This window comes from Syngnathus typhle, unplaced genomic scaffold, assembly GCF_033458585.1.
Source record: "Syngnathus typhle isolate RoL2023-S1 ecotype Sweden unplaced genomic scaffold, RoL_Styp_1.0 HiC_scaffold_32, whole genome shotgun sequence".
Lineage (NCBI taxonomy): Eukaryota > Metazoa > Chordata > Actinopteri > Syngnathiformes > Syngnathidae > Syngnathus > Syngnathus typhle.
In genome coordinates, this window is record NW_026871938.1 from 121,638 (window position 1) to 138,982 (window position 17,345).

At 43.1% G+C, this 17,345-nt stretch overlaps 1 long non-coding RNA gene across 1 annotated transcript; it reads right to left on the reverse strand.

Annotated features, from left to right (window-relative positions):
- Positions 1-11,584: 11,584 nt before the first annotated feature.
- On the reverse strand, positions 11,585-16,327 carry LOC133147119 (uncharacterized). Its single transcript, XR_009711517.1, has 2 exons — positions 16,069-16,327; positions 11,585-12,062 (listed from the first exon to the last, which is right to left on the reverse strand). It is a non-coding gene; the product is annotated as an uncharacterized LOC133147119 (long non-coding RNA).
- Positions 16,328-17,345: the final 1,018 nt, after the last annotated feature.

Here is a 17,345-nt window from a genome sequence, read left to right on the forward strand (position 1 = left end):
TTAGGTTGGCATCGAAAAAAACGCTCTCGGGTGCTTTAGAGTGCCGAGTTTATTACTGCGCATTAAGAAATGACCACCTCCAACGTTTGGTTTATGTTTTATAAGCATTTTTAATTTTATTGCTTAAATCGCATTTTCTCGGCGAGCTGAGCACTTTTTCTGAATTGTGCCGCTCCCGTCACTCTGGTTAGGTTGGCATCGAAAAAAACGCTCTCGGGTGCTTTAGAGTGCCGAGTTATTCACTGCGCATGAAGAAATGACCACCTCCAACGTTTGGTTTATGTTTTATAAGCATTTTTAATTTTATTGCTTAAATCGCATTTTCTCGGCGAGCTGAGCACTTTTTCTGAATTGTGCCGCTCCCGTCACTCTGGTTAGGTTGGCATCGAAAAAAACGCTCTCGGGTGCTTTAGAGTGCCGAGTTTATCACTGCGCATGAAGAAATGACCACCTCCAACGTTTGGTTTATGTTTTATAAGCATTTTTAATTTTTTTGCTTAAATCGCATTTTCTCGGCGAGCTGAGCGCTTTTTCTGAATTGTGCCGCTCCCGTCACTCTGGTTAGGTTGGCATCGAAAAAAACGCTCTCGGGTGCTTTAGAGTGCCGAGTTATTCACTGCGCATGAAGAAATGACCACCTCCAATGTTTGGTTTATGTTTAATAAGCATTTTTAATTTTATTGCTTAAATCGCATTTTCTCGGCGAGCTGAGCGCTTTTTCTGAATTGTGCCGCTCCCGTCACTCTGGTTAGGTTGGCATCGAAAAAAACGCTCTCGGGTGCTTTAGAGTGCCGAGTTATTCACTGCGCATGAAGAAATGACCACCTCCAACGTTTGGTTTATGTTTAATAAGCATTTTTAATTTTATTGCTTAAATCGCATTTTCTCGGCGAGCTGAGCACTTTTTCTGAATTGTGCCGCTCCCGTCACTCTGGTTAGGTTGGCATCGAAAAAAACGCTCTCGGGTGCTTTAGAGTGCCGAGTTTATTACTGCGCATTAAGAAATGACCACCTCCAACGTTTGGTTTATGTTTTATAAGCATTTTTAATTTTATTGCTTAAATCGCATTTTCTCGGCGAGCTGAGCACTTTTTCTGAATTGTGCCGCTCCCGTCACTCTGGTTAGGTTGGCATCGAAAAAAACGCTCTCGGGTGCTTTAGAGTGCCGAGTTTATTACTGCGCATTAAGAAATGACCACCTCCAACGTTTGGTTTATGTTTTATAAGCATTTTTAATTTTATTGCTTAAATCGCATTTTCTCGGCGAGCTGAGCGCTTTTTCTGAATTGTGCCGCTCCCGTCACTCTGGTTAGGTTGGCATCGAAAAAAACGCTCTCGGGTGCTTTAGAGTGCCGAGTTATTCACTGCGCATGAAGAAATGACCACCTCCAACGTTTGGTTTATGTTTAATAAGCATTTTTAATTTTATTGCTTAAATCGCATTTTCTCGGCAAGCTGAGCACTTTTTCTGAATTGTGCCGCTCCCGTCACTCTGGTTAGGTTGGCATCGAAAAAAACGCTCTCGGGTGCTTTAGAGTGCCGAGTTTATTACTGCGCATTAAGAAATGACCACCTCCAACGTTTGGTTTATGTTTTATAAGCATTTTTAATTTTATTGCTTAAATCGCATTTTCTCGGCGAGCTGAGCGCTTTTTCTGAATTGTGCCGCTCCCGTCACTCTGGTTAGGTTGGCATCGAAAAAAACGCTCTCGGGTGCTTTAGAGTGCCGAGTTATTCACTGCGCATGAAGAAATGACCACCTCCAACGTTTGGTTTATGTTTAATAAGCATTTTTAATTTTATTGCTTAAATCGCATTTTCTCGGCGAGCTGAGCACTTTTTCTGAATTGTGCCGCTCCCGTCACTCTGGTTAGGTTGGCATCGAAAAAAACGCTCTCGGGTGCTTTAGAGTGCCGAGTTTATTACTGCGCATTAAGAAATGACCACCTCCAACGTTTGGTTTATGTTTTATAAGCATTTTTAATTTTATTGCTTAAATCGCATTTTCTCGGCGAGCTGAGCACTTTTTCTGAATTGTGCCGCTCCCGTCACTCTGGTTAGGTTGGCATCGAAAAAAACGCTCTCGGGTGCTTTAGAGTGCCGAGTTTATCACTGCGCATGAAGAAATGACCACCTCCAACGTTTGGTTTATGTTTAATAAGCATTTTTAATTTTATTGCTTAAATCGCATTTTCTCGGCGAGCTGAGCACTTTTTCTGAATTGTGCCGCTCCCGTCACTCTGGTTAGGTTGGCATCGAAAAAAACGCTCTCGGGTGCTTTAGAGTGCCGACTTTATCACTGCGCATGAAGAAATTACCACCTCCAACGTTTGGTTTATGTTTTATAAGCATTTTTAATTTTATTGCTTAAATCGCATTTTCTCGGCGAGCTGAGCACTTTTTCTGAATTGTGCCGCTCCCGTCACTCTGGTTAGGTTGGCATCGAAAAAAACGCTCTCGGGTGCTTTAGAGTGCCGAGTTTATTACTGCGCATTAAGAAATGACCACCTCCAACGTTTGGTTTATGTTTTATAAACATTTTTAATTTTATTGCTTAAATCGCATTTTCGCGGCGAGCTGAGCACTTTTTCTGAATTGTGCCGCTCCCGTCACTCTGGTTAGGTTGGCATCGAAAAAACGCTCTCGGGTGCTTTAGAGTGCCGAGTTTATTACTGCGCATTAAAATGACCACCTCCAACGTTTGGTTTATGTTTTATAAGCATTTTTAATTTTATTGCTTAAATCGCATTTTCTCGGCGAGCTGAGCACTTTTTCTGAATTGTGCCGCTCCCGTCACTCTGGTTAGCTTGGCATCGAAAAAAACGCTCTCGGGTGCTTTAGAGTGCCGAGTTATTCACTGCGCATGAAGAAATGACCACCTCCAACGTTTGGTTTATGTTTAATAAGCATTTTTAATTTTATTGCTTGAATCGCATTTTCTCGGCGAGCTGAGCACTTTTTCTGAATTGTGCCGCTCCCGTCACTCTGGTTAGGTTGGCATCGAAAAAAACGCTCTCGGGTGCTTTAGAGTGCCGAGTTTATTACTGCGCATGAAGAAATGACCACCTCTAACGTTTGGTTTATGTTTTATAAGCATTTTTAATTTTATTGCTTAAATCGCATTTTCTCGGCGAGCTGAGCACTTTTTCTGAATTGTGCCGCTCCCGTCACTCTGGTTAGGTTGGCATCGAAAAAAACGCTCTCGGGTGCTTTAGAGTGCCGAGTTTATCACTGCGCATGAAGAAATGACCACCTCCAACGTTTGGTTTATGTTTTATAAGCATTTTTAATTTTATTGCTTAAATCGCATTTTCTCGGCGAGCTGAGCGCTTTTTCTGAATTGTGCCGCTCCCGTCACTCTGGTTAGGTTGGCATCGAAAAAAACGCTCTCGGGTGCTTTAGAGTGCCGAGTTTATTACTGCGCATTAAGAAATGACCACCTCCAACGTTTGGTTTATGTTTTATAAGCATTTTTAATTTTATTGCTTAAATCGCATTTTCTCGGCGAGCTGAGCACTTTTTCTGAATTGTGCCGCTCCCGTCACTCTGGTTAGGTTGGCATCGAAAAAAACGCTCTCGGGTGCTTTAGAGTGCCGAGTTTATTACTGCGCATTAAGAAATGACCACCTCCAACGTTTGGTTTATGTTTTATAAGCATTTTTAATTTTATTGCTTAAATCGCATTTTCTCGGCGAGCTGAGCACTTTTTCTGAATTGTGCCGCTCCCGTCACTCTGGTTAGGTTGGCATCGAAAAAAACGCTATCGGGTGCTTTAGAGTGCCGAGTTATTCACTGCGCATGAAGAAATGACCACCTCCAACGTTTGGTTTATGTTTAATAAGCATTTTTAATTTTATTGCTTAAATCGCATTTTCTCGGCGAGCTGAGCACTTTTTCTGAATTGTGCCGCTCCCGTCACTCTGGTTAGGTTGGCATCGAAAAAAACGCTCTCGGGTACTTTAGAGTGCCGAGTTTATTACTGCGCATTAAGAAATGACCACCTCCAACGTTTGGTTTATGTTTTATAAGCATTTTTAATTTTATTGCTTAAATCGCATTTTCTCGGCGAGCTGAGCACTTTTTCTGAATTGTGCCGCTCCCGTCACTCTGGTTAGGTTGGCATCGAAAAAAACGCTCTCGGGTGCTTTAGAGTGCCGAGTTTATTACTGCGCATTAAGAAATGACCACCTCCAACGTTTGGTTTATGTTTTATAAGCATTTTTAATTTTATTGCTTAAATCGCATTTTCTCGGCGAGCTGAGCGCTTTTTCTGAATTGTGCCGCTCCCGTCACTCTGGTTAGGTTGGCATCGAAAAAAACGCTCTCGGGTGCTTTAGAGTGCCGAGTTATTCACTGCGCATGAAGAAATGACCACCTCCAACGTTTGGTTTATGTTTAATAAGCATTTTTAATTTTATTGCTTAAATCGCATTTTCTCGGCGAGCTGAGCACTTTTTCTGAATTGTGCCGCTCCCGTCACTCTGGTTAGGTTGGCATTGAAAAAAACGCTCTCGGGTGCTTTAGAGTGCCGAGTTTATTACTGCGCATTAAGAAATGACCACCTCCAACGTTTGGTTTATGTTTTATAAGCATTTTTAATTTTATTGCTTAAATCGCATTTTCTCGGCGAGCTGAGCACTTTTTCTGAATTGTGCCGCTCCCGTCACTCTGGTTAGGTTGGCATCGAAAAAAACGCTTTCGGGTGCTTTAGAGTGCCGAGTTATTCACTGCGCATGAAGAAATGACCACCTCCAACGTTTGGTTTATGTTTAATAAGCATTTTTAATTTTATTGCTTAAATCGCATTTTCTCGGCGAGCTGAGCACTTTTTCTGAATTGTGCCGCTCGCGTCACTCTGGTTAGGTTGGCATCGAAAAAAACGCTCTCGGGTGCTTTAGAGTGCCGAGTTTATTACTGCGCATTAAGAAATGACCACCTCCAACGTTTGGTTTATGTTTTATAAGCATTTTTAATTTTATTGCTTAAATCGCATTTTCTCGGCGAGCTGAGCACTTTTTCTGAATTGTGCCGCTCCCGTCACTCGTTAGGTTGGCATCGAAAAAAACGCTCTCGGGTGCTTTAGAGTGCCGAGTTATTCACTGCGCATGAAGAAATGACCACCTCCAACGTTTGGTTTATGTTTTATAAGCATTTTTAATTTTATTGCTTAAATCGCATTTTCTCGGCGAGCTGAGCACTTTTTCTGAATTGTGCCGCTCCCGTCACTCTGGTTAGGTTGGCATCGAAAAAAACGCTCTCGGGTGCTTTAGAGTGCCGAGTTTATCACTGCGCATGAAGAAATTACCACCTCCAACGTTTGGTTTATGTTTTATAAGCATTTTTAATTTTATTGCTTAAATCGCATTTTCTCGGCGAGCTGAGCGCTTTTTCTGAATTGTGCCGCTCCCGTCACTCTGGTTAGGTTGGCATCGAAAAAAACGCTCTCGGGTGCTTTAGAGTGCCGGGTTTATCACTGCGCATGAAGAAATGACCACCTCCAACGTTTGGTTTATGTTTTATAAGCATTTTTAATTTTATTGCTTAAATCGCATTTTCTCGGCGAGCTGAGCGCTTTTTCTGAATTGTGCCGCTCCCGTAACTCTGGTTAGGTTGGCATCGAAAAAAACGCTCTCGGGAGCTTTAGAGTGCCGAGTTTATCACTGCGCATGAAGAAATGACCACTTCCAACGTTTGGTTTATGTTTTATAAGCATTTTTAATTTTATTGCTTAAATCGCATTTTCTCGGCGAGCTGAGCACTTTTTCTGAATTGTGCCGCTCCCGTCACTCTGGTTAGGTTGGCATCGAAAAAAACGCTCTCGGGTGCTCTAGAGTGCCGAGTTTATTACTGCGCATTAAGAAATGACCACCTCCAACGTTTGGTTTATGTTTTATAAGCATTTTTAATTTTATTGCTTAAATCGCATTTTCTCGGCGAGCTGAGCACTTTTTCTGAATTGTGCCGCTCCCGTCACTCTGGTTAGGTTGGCATCGAAAAAAACGCTCTCGGGTGCTTTAGAGTGCCGAGTTTATTACTGCGCATGAAGAAATGACCACCTCCAATGTTTGGTTTATGTTTAATAAGCATTTTTAATTTTATTGCTTAAATCGCATTTTCTCGGCGAGCTGAGCGCTTTTTCTGAATTGTGCCGCTCCCGTCACTCTGGTTAGGTTGGCATCGAAAAAAACGCTCTCGGGTGCTTTAGAGTGCCGAGTTATTCACTGCGCATGAAGAAATGACCACCTCCAACGTTTGGTTTATGTTTAATAAGCATTTTTAATTTTATTGCTTAAATCGCATTTTCTCGGCGAGCTGAGCACTTTTTCTGAATTGTGCCGCTCCCGTCACTCTGGTTAGGTTGGCATCGAAAAAAACGCTCTCGGGTGCTTTAGAGTGCCGAGTTTATTACTGCGCATTAGGAAATGACCACCTCCAACGTTTGGTTTATGTTTTATAAGCATTTTTAATTTTATTGCTTAAATCGCATTTTCTCGGCGAGCTGAGCGCTTTTTCTGAATTGTGCCGCTCCCGTCACTCTGGTTAGGTTGGCATCGAAAAAAACGCTCTCGGGTGCTTTAGAGTGCCGAGTTTATTACTGCGCATTAAGAAATGACCACCTCCAACGTTTGGTTTATGTTTTATAAGCATTTTTAATTTTATTGCTTAAATCGCATTTTCTCGGCGAGCTGAGCACTTTTTCTGAATTGTGCCGCTCCCGTCACTCTGGTTAGGTTGGCATCGAAAAAAACGCTCTCGGGTGCTTTAGAGTGCCGAGTTTATTACTGCGCATTAGGAAATGACCACCTCCAACGTTTGGTTTATGTTTTATAAGCATTTTTAATTTTATTGCTTAAATCGCATTTTCTCGGCGAGCTGAGCGCTTTTTCTGAATTGTGCCGCTCCCGTCACTCTGGTTAGGTTGGCATCGAAAAAAACGCTCTCGGGTGCTTTAGAGTGCCGAGTTTATTACTGCGCATTAAGAAATGACCACCTCCAACGTTTGGTTTATGTTTTATAAGCATTTTTAATTTTATTGCTTAAATCGCATTTTCTCGGCGAGCTGAGCACTTTTTCTGAATTGTGCCGCTCCCGTCACTCTGGTTAGGTTGGCATCGAAAAAAACGCTCTCGGGTGCTTTAGAGTGCCGAGTTTATTACTGCGCATTGAGAAATGACCACCTCCAACGTTTGGTTTATGTTTTATAAGCATTTTTAATTTTATTGCTTAAATCGCATTTTCTCGGCGAGCTGAGCACTTTTTCTGAATTGTGCCGCTCCCGTCACTCTGGTTAGGTTGGCATCGAAAAAAACGCTCTCGGGTGCTTTAGAGTGCCGCGTTATTCACTGCGCATGAAGAAATGACCACCTCCAACGTTTGGTTTATGTTTTATAAGCATTTTTAATTTTATTGCTTAAATCGCATTTTCTCGGCGAGCTGAGCACTTTTTCTGAATTGTGCCGCTCCCGTCACTCTGGTTAGGTTGGCATCGAAAAAAACGCTCTCGGGTGCTTTAGAGTGCCGAGTTTATTACTGCGCATTAAGAAATGACCACCTCCAACGTTTGGTTTATGTTTTATAAGCATTTTTAATTTTATTGCTTAAATCGCATTTTCTCGGCGAGCTGAGCACTTTTTCTGAATTGTGCCGCTCCCGTCACTCTGGTTAGGTTGGCATCGAAAAAAACGCTCTCGGGTGCTTTAGAGTGCCGAGTTATTCACTGCGCATGAAGAAATGACCACCTCCAACGTTTGGTTTATGTTTTATAAGCATTTTTAATTTTATTGCTTAAATCGCATTTTCTCGGCGAGCTGAGCACTTTTTCTGAATTGTGTCGCTCCCGTCACTCTGGTTAGGTTGGCATCGAAAAAATCGCTCTCGGGTGCTTTAGAGTGCCGAGTTTATCACTGCGCATGAAGAAATGACCACCTCCAACGTTTGGTTTATGTTTTATAAGCATTTTTAATTTTATTGCTTAAATCGCATTTTCTCGGCGAGCTGAGCGCTTTTTCTGAATTGTGCCGCTCCCATCACTCTGGTTAGGTTGGCATCGAAAAAAACGCTCTCGGGTGCTTTAGAGTGCCGAGTTATTCACTGCGCATGAAGAAATGACCACCTCCAATGTTTGGTTTATGTTTAATAAGCATTTTTAATTTTATTGCTTAAATCGCATTTTCTCGGCGAGCTGAGCGCTTTTTCTGAATTGTGCCGCTCCCGTCACTCTGGTTAGGTTGGCATCGAAAAAAACGCTCTCGGGTGCTTTAGAGTGCCGAGTTATTCACTGCGCATGAAGAAATGACCACCTCCAACGTTTGGTTTATGTTTAATAAGCATTTTTAATTTTATTGCTTAAATCGCATTTTCTCGGCGAGCTGAGCACTTTTTCTGAATTGTGCCGCTCCCGTCACTCTGGTTAGGTTGGCATCGAAAAAAACGCTCTCGGGTGCTTTAGAGTGCCGAGTTTATTACTGCGCATTAGGAAATGACCACCTCCAACGTTTGGTTTATGTTTTATAAGCATTTTTAATTTTATTGCTTAAATCGCATTTTCTCGGCGAGCTGAGCGCTTTTTCTGAATTGTGCCGCTCCCGTCACTCTGGTTAGGTTGGCATCGAAAAAAACGCTCTCGGGTGCTTTAGAGTGCCGAGTTATTCACTGCGCATGAAGAAAAGACCACCTCCAACGTTTGGTTTATGTTTTATAAGCATTTTTAATTTTATTGCTTAAATCGCATTTTCTCGGCGAGCTGAGCACTTTTTCTGAATTGTGCCGCTCCCGTCACTCTGGTTAGGTTGGCATCGAAAAAAACACTCTCGGGTGCTTTAGAGTGCCGAGTTTATTACTGCGCATTAAGAAATGACCACCTCCAACGTTTGGTTTATGTTTTATAAGCATTTTTAATTTTATTGCTTAAATCGCATTTTCTCGGCGAGCTGAGCACTTTTTCTGAATTGTGCCGCTCCCGTCACTCTGGTTAGGTTGGCATCGAAAAAAACGCTATCGGGTGCTTTAGAGTGCCGAGTTATTCACTGCGCATGAAGAAATGACCACCTCCAACGTTTGGTTTATGTTTAATAAGCATTTTTAATTTTATTGCTTAAATCGCATTTTCTCGGCGAGCTGAGCACTTTTTCTGAATTGTGCCGCTCCCGTCACTCTGGTTAGGTTGGCATCGAAAAAAACGCTCTCGGGTGCTTTAGAGTGCCGAGTTTATTACTGCGCATTAAGAAATGACCACCTCCAACGTTTGGTTTATGTTTTATAAGCATTTTTAATTTTATTGCTTAAATCGCATTTTCTCGGCGAGCTGAGCGCTTTTTCTGAATTGTGCCGCTCCCGTCACTCTGGTTAGGTTGGCATCGAAAAAAACGCTCTCGGGTGCTTTAGAGTGCCGAGTTATTCACTGCGCATGAAGAAATGACCACCTCCAACGTTTGGTTTATGTTTAATAAGCATTTTTAATTTTATTGCTTAAATCGCATTTTCTCGGCGAGCTGAGCACTTTTTCTGAATTGTGCCGCTCCCGTCACTCTGGTTAGGTTGGCATCGAAAAAAACGCTCTCGGGTGCTTTAGAGTGCCGAGTTTATTACTGCGCATTAAGAAATGACCACCTCCAACGTTTGGTTTATGTTTTATAAGCATTTTTAATTTTATTGCTTAAATCGCATTTTCTCGGCGAGCTGAGCACTTTTTCTGAATTGTGCCGCTCCCGTCACTCTGGTTAGGTTGGCATCGAAAAAAACGCTCTCGGGTGCTTTAGAGTGCCGAGTTTATTACTGCGCATTAAGAAATGACCACCTCCAACGTTTGGTTTATGTTTTATAAGCATTTTTAATTTTATTGCTTAAATCGCATTTTCTCGGCGAGCTGAGCACTTTTTCTGAATTGTGCCGCTCCCGTCACTCTGGTTAGGTTGGCATCGAAAAAAACGCTCTCGGGTGCTTTAGAGTGCCGAGTTATTCACTGCGCATGAAGAAATGACCACCTCCAACGTTTGGTTTATGTTTTATAAGCATTTTTAATTTTATTGCTTAAATCGCATTTTCTCGGCGAGCTGAGCGCTTTTTCTGAATTGTGCCGCTCCCGTCACTCTGGTTAGGTTGGCATCGAAAAAAACGCTCTCGGGTGCTTTAGAGTGCTGAGTTTATTACTGCGCATTAAGAAATGACCACCTCCAACGTTTGGTTTATGTTTTATAAGCATTTTTAATTTTATTGCTTAAATCGCATTTTCTCGGCGAGCTGAGCGCTTTTTCTGAATTGTGCCGCTCCCGTCACTCTGGTTAGGTTGGCATCGAAAAAAACGCTCTCGGGTGCTTTAGAGTGCCGAGTTTATTACTGCGCATTAAGAAATGACCACCTCCAACGTTTGGTTTATGTTTTATAAGCATTTTTAATTTTATTGCTTAAATCGCATTTTCTCGGCGAGCTGAGCACTTTTTCTGAATTGTGCCGCTCCCGTCACTCTGGTTAGGTTGGCATCGAAAAAAACGCTCTCGGGTGCTTTAGAGTGCCGAGTTATTCACTGCGCACGAAGAAATGACCACCTCCAACGTTTGGTTTATGTTTTATAAGCATTTTTAATTTTATTGCTTAAATCGCATTTTCTCGGCGAGCTGAGCGCTTTTTCTGAATTGTGCCGCTCCCGTCACTCTGGTTAGGTTGGCATCGAAAAAAACGCTCTCGGGTGCTTTAGAGTGCCGAGTTTATTACTGCGCATTAAGAAATGACCACCTCCAACGTTTGGTTTATGTTTTATAAGCATTTTTAATTTTATTGCTTAAATCGCATTTTCTCGGCGAGCTGAGCACTTTTTCTGAATTGTGCCGCTCCCGTCACTCTGGTTAGGTTGGCATCGAAAAAAACGCTCTCGGGTGCTTTAGAGTGCCGAGTTTATTACTGCGCATTAAGAAATGACCACCTCCAACGTTTGGTTTATGTTTTATAAGCATTTTTAATTTTATTGCTTAAATTGCATTTTCTCGGCGAGCTGAGCACTTTTTCTGAATTGTGCCGCTCCCGTCACTCTGGTTAGGTTGGCATCGAAAAAAACGCTATCGGGTGCTTTAGAGTGCCGAGTTATTCACTGCGCATGAAGAAATGACCACCTCCAACGTTTGGTTTATGTTTAATAAGCATTTTTAATTTTATTGCTTAAATCGCATTTTCTCGGCGAGCTGAGCACTTTTTCTGAATTGTGCCGCTCCCGTCACTCTGGTTAGGTTGGCATCGAAAAAAACGCTCTCGGGTGCTTTAGAGTGCCGAGTTTATTACTGCGCATTAAGAAATGACCACCTCCAACGTTTGGTTTATGTTTTATAAGCATTTTTAATTTTTTTGCTTAAATCGCATTTTCTCGGCGAGCTGAGCAATTTTTCTGAATTGTGCCGCTCCCGTCACTCTGGTTAGGTTGGCATCGAAAAAAACGCTCTCGGGTGCTTTAGAGTGCCGAGTTTATTACTGCGCATTAAGAAATGACCACCTCCAACGTTTGGTTTATGTTTTATAAGCATTTTTAATTTTATTGCTTAAATCGCATTTTCTCGGCGAGCTGAGCGCTTTTTCTGAATTGTGCCGCTCCCGTCACTCTGTCAAGTCAAGTCAAGTTTATTTGTATAGCCCTAAATCACAAGCAGTCTCAAAGGGCTTCACATAGACAGAAATTGACAATTATTCTCAAAGCATCCCCTGATCTTAAGCTCCCAAAAGGGCAAGGAAAAACTTAAAAACCCCTAGCAGGGGGAAAATGAGAAACCTTGAGAAGGGACCACAGATGGAAGGATCCCCCTTTCAGGATCACCAGGTTGAAATGGATGCAGAGAGGGCACAAATGATACAACATGAAAATCAATTAAATAAAAAGTGGATCTCCATGTCACAGCAGAGGGCTGCCGAAAGGAGCCCTCAATTGTCCTGGCAGTGCTCTTCGAGGAGGTTGAGCTGCAGTTCCCCTATCCTGAATTGGCCACGAGAATCCAGATAGCCGCTGTCAGCATGGGTACCACCTAACCACCTCCCCGGCCGGGGAGGGGGGAGGGAGGGGGTGGAGAGGGAGAGAAAACAAACTCCAGCCGAATCGGCCACTACAGGTTAGTTAAAGGCCATGTCATAGAAATGTGTCTTTAAACGTGTCTTAAATGTTTCTACTGAGGTAGCAGTCCTAATATCCATTGGTAGGGCATTCCAAAGCTCTGGAGCCCGAATAGAAAATGCTCTAGAGCCTGCAGACATTTTCTTAGCCCTCGGTGTCGCTAAAAGGGTAGCGTTTTGCGAACGAAGGTTACGAGACGGAACATAAGGAACAACTAGGTCGACGAGATATGAAGGCGCTAAGCCATGCAGCGATTTATAGGTTAATAGAAGAACCTTGAAGTCACATCTTAAATGGACCGGAAGCCAATGTAAGTTGGCTAGTATTGGGGTAATGTGATCAAATTTTCTTGTCCGAGAGAGCAGCCTTGCAGCGGCATTTTGTACTAACTGTAGACTTTTGATGCGGGACTTAGGAAGACCCGAAAATAGTACATTACAGTAGTCCAGGCGCGACGTGACGAACGCATGTATAATAGTTTCCGCATCACCGGTCGAGAGGATCGGACGAATCTTTGCAATATTACGAAGGTGAAAAAACGCAATTCTGGTTATATTCTTAATGTGCTTTTGAAAGGAGAGAGTTTGGTCAAATATTACCCCGAGATTAGTTACAGTATCGCTTTGAGTGATAGTACGGTTATCTATAGTTATAGCGGTTTCCTTGAATAAGTGTTGATAACGAGCTGGACCAATTATCAACATCTCAGTTTTATCTGGGTTAAGACGAAGGAAGTTGAGAGACATCCATTGCTTGATCTCCGCAAGGCACTTCTCAAGATTACAACAATCCCGCGGATCTGTCATCGATAACGGCATATATAATTGGGTGTCATCCGCATAGCATTGAAAACTAATATTATATTTACGTATTATGTCCCCAAGCGGAATCATATAAATATTAAAAAGAATTGGTCCGAGAACCGATCCCTGTGGGACACCACATGTAACATTATAGAGCTCCGAGGACGCATTGCCATGGACCACTCGGTGCGTCCTGTTTGATAGATAGGAATGGAACCAGCCTAGTGCTGACCCTGAAATACCAACACAACTTTTAAGACGCCCTAATAAAATATCGAAGTCTACAGTGTCGAAGGCAGCACTAAGATCGAGTAGTAACAGTACAGACGAAATGTTTGAATCCATAGCTACGAGGAGATCATTAGTCACTTTAGCAAGTGCTGTCTCAGTGGAATGATTAGCTCTAAAACCAGACTGAAAAGTGTCGTATCGATTATTGGCGACCATGTAATCAATAAGCTGCTGCGCTACTACTTTTTCAAGAAGTTTTGCTATGAATGGGAGGTTTGAAACTGGCCTATAATTACTGAGACAGTCCGGGTCAAGATTTGGTCGCTTAAGTAACGGTTTAATGATAGCGGTTTTAAAGGCTGTTGGCACTATCCCAGAGGAGACAGACAGATTGATTATATTTAAGACGGACAGTCCTAAAATTTGAAATAATTCTTTAAGTAGTTTGGCTGGAAGAGGGTCGAGTAAACATGTTGTTTGTTTAGCCGCACTAACAATTTGTGTAAGCCTTTCAAGAGACACGCTTTTAAAAGTTGAGAGGGTTGTTGCATGATCATCAGCGTTGGTAAACGGCGTGCTCGACCGAGCGATTGGAATGCTATTCTTGATCTCATCCCTAATGGATTCAATCTTTTGAGCAAAAAATTTCATGAACTCATCAGCTGAGTGGAAGGAACTATCGGAGGTCGGCTGGCGCAGAGTCAGCTTTGCCACTGTATCAAATAGGTGTTTCGGATTGTTTTTATTGAGATTAATAACTTGCGAAAAATATCGAGTTTTTGCTAAGATAAGCGCATCTTTATATTTCAGGAGGCTATCCTGCCATGCCTGATGGAAAACCTCAAGTTTGGTTAGACGCCATCTGCGCTCATGCTTTCTACATAATTGCTTAAGCGTACGCGTTTCATCTGTGAACCACGGAGTAGGCACTCTACGGCGAGTTTTCAGACGTAACGGCGCCACAGAGTCAATGGCATTTAACAATGTCGCATTGAATTCATTCGTAAGATTATCAATAGAGCCGGCGTATGTGAGAAAATTAGTGGTTGCCGGCGACAGTATTTCAGATAGCGCAGTTGCAGTCATAGAGTTGAAATGACGGCTCCTATAATGCTGATTGCTCTCTTGTCTTTGACAAGGAACTAGAATTTCAAACTTTATTAGGTAATGATCAGACAAAACAGTAGTGTATGGCAGTACTGCTATATTTGAGGTTGCAAGTCCTCGGGATAATACCAGATCTATGGTATTTCCATTCTTATGCGTTGCTGCCTGTACAGCTTGCGTAAAACCAAAGGTATCAGTTAAAGTCTGAAACGCCGAAGTAAGTGGCTCTGACGGTAAATTCATGTGGATGTTGAAATCGCCCATGATAATTATATTATCCGCATTGGTTACTAGATCAGCCACAAATTCTGAAAATTCATCCAGGAAGCCAGAGTAAGCCCCGGGTGGACGGTAAATAACAACAAGATAAAATGACGGTAAAGCGGTGGATCGGACAATGAGAACCTCAAATGTTTTAAATACGTTGATCGAACGAGGCCTAAAACTAAGCTCGGAATTCGAGATGAGGGCGACACCCCCACCCTTTTTTCGAGGACGCGCCACATGCGAGCTCACAAAATTTGGAGGCGAGGCCTCATTAAGCGGCATCAGTTCATTAGGTTTTAACCAGGTCTCGCAGAGACCAAAAGCGTTTAGATTATGTTCTGTGATGAGATCATTAACGAGAATGGCTTTCGTATGAAGCGATCTAATATTCATAAAACCAAGTTTAAGTGTAATTGGTCGATCCGGGTGCGTATTTATCGAAGGATATTTATACGAAATGCGAGTAAGATTGTGTTCTCTAAGCCTGACATCACCTCTCAAATGTTTGTTAGCGCGGTGGGCTGATACGACCGTGGGAATCTGATAGTAAATATTCGTTACACGTGTAGAATTATCTGAAACCGGCACCGTTTCCTCAGCAAAACCGGTCGGGGTGGAGTGATTGGATTTGTCTACTACCCCAGTAGAAAGTGCGTTTATGTGTACTGTCGCACTATTCAAACTATCACGCTCTAGTCTACACAAGGAGCTATGTGCATGCTGGGAGTCTAGCCTAGCGCTAGTTAACTTTATCTTAACAGACTCCAAACCCATCCTGACAGGTGGTCTAATCACCTGTGACCCGGCCTGCTCTAAAGTGACCTGTCATGTGTGGCTCAAACAGTAATCTATATTCCTAGAAAGAGTGAAGGCGCCTTCACGGTTAGGGTGAAGGCCGTCCTTCCTCAGCAGGTCGGGGCGGCCCCAGAAGGAAGGCCAGTTATCTATGAAATACAGTCCCTGCTTCTTACAGAACCCAGCCATCCATCGATTAAGGGAGACTAATCTACTAAGCCTCTCATCAGTGCCTCTCCCAGGCAGGGGGCCAGAGACAAATACTCGATGCCGACTCATCTTTCTAGCGAGATCACAAGTCCTCGCTATGTTTCTCTTTGTGATCTCCGACTGCCTCATCCTAACATCATTGGAGCCGACGTGTATCACTATGTCCGAGTAGCTAGTGTTGATGGAACTACGCTGTTGACTAGACCTATTGCGAGTCAGCTCCCTAAGATTAGCTTCTATGTCGGGTGCTCTGCCCCCAGGAATACACATTACCGTGGCTGGATTTGTAAGCGTAATATTTCGGGTAATGGAGTCACCTATGACCAAAGTGCGAGGGCCAGTAGACCGAGATGACTTTGGACGGCTATGCGTCTTACCTGGCTCATCGCGATTAGCAAGCCGCTTGGGGCTAATGCTAACTGGGCTAGCGGGCTGACTACAGCCCGCGTCTGTATCCGCCACATCTACAGTTATCGCGCAATTCTGCTCTAACTGGCGGACACGTCCCTCTAGCAGGGACAACCTCTCTAAGAGAAGGGTGCAGTTGGTGCACGAAGCCACACAAACCTCTCGATCCGCAGCCATACTTTGTGTCCGATGATCGACGGCAGACAAACGGCCACGAAGCCTCCGCTCTCCCAGGCACTCCAACTGTGAAAAAAAAAAAAAGATCGACAGTGTAATAAAAGATTCAAACTTACTTTAGAGTCAGGGAGATGAGTTCCACGCTGGAGAAAACAAAATCGTCCAAGCCTGAAAAGTATTGGGAGTCTGGCTGAGAAGGAAGAGGGCGTCCGGCAGAGAACCCGGAAGCCGCCTCGACAAATTCCCTAACTCTGGTTAGGTTGGCATCGAAAAAAACGCTCTCGGGTGCTTTAGAGTGCCGAGTTATTCACTGCGCATGAAGAAATGACCACCTCCAACGTTTGGTTTATGTTTGATAAGCATTTTTAATTTTATTGCTTAAATCGCATTTTCCCGGCGAGCTGAGCACCTTTTCTGAATTGTGCCGCTCCCGTCACTCTGGTTAGGTTGGCATCGAAAAAAACGCTCTCGGGTGCTTTAGAGTGCCGAGTTTATTACTGCGCATTAAGAAATGACCACCTCCAACGTTTGGTTTATGTTTTATAAGCATTTTTAATTTTATTGCTTAAATCGCATTTTCTCGGCGAGCTGAGCGCTTTTTCTGAATTGTGCCGCTCCCGTCACTCTGGTTAGGTTGGCATCGAAAAAAACGCTCTCGGGTGCTTTAGAGTGCCGAGTTTATTACTGCGCATTAAGAAATGACCACCTCCAACGTTTGGTTTATGTTTTATAAGCATTTTTAATTTTATTGCTTAAATCGCATTTTCTCGGCGAGCTGAGCACTTTTTCTGAATTGTGCCGCTCCCGTCACTCTGGTTAGGTTGGCATCGAAAAAAACGCTCTCGGGTGCTTTAGAGTGCCGAGTTTATTACTGCGCATTAGGAAATGACCACCTCCAACGTTTGGTTTATGTTTTATAAGCATTTTTAATTTTATTGCTTAAATCGCATTTTCTCGGCGAGCTGAGCGCTTTTTCTGAATTGTGCCGCTCCCGTCACTCTGGTTAGGTTGGCATCGAAAAAAACGCTCTCGGGTGCTTTAGAGTGCCGAGTTTATTACTGCGCATTAAGAAATGACCACCTCCAACGTTTGGTTTATGTTTTATAAGCATTTTTAATTTTATTGCTTAAATCGCATTTTCTCGGCGAGCTGAGCACTTTTTCTGAATTGTGCCGCTCCCGTCACTCTGGTTAGGTTGGCATCGAAAAAAACGCTCTCGGGTGCTTTAGAGTGCCGAGTTTATTACTGCGCATTGAGAA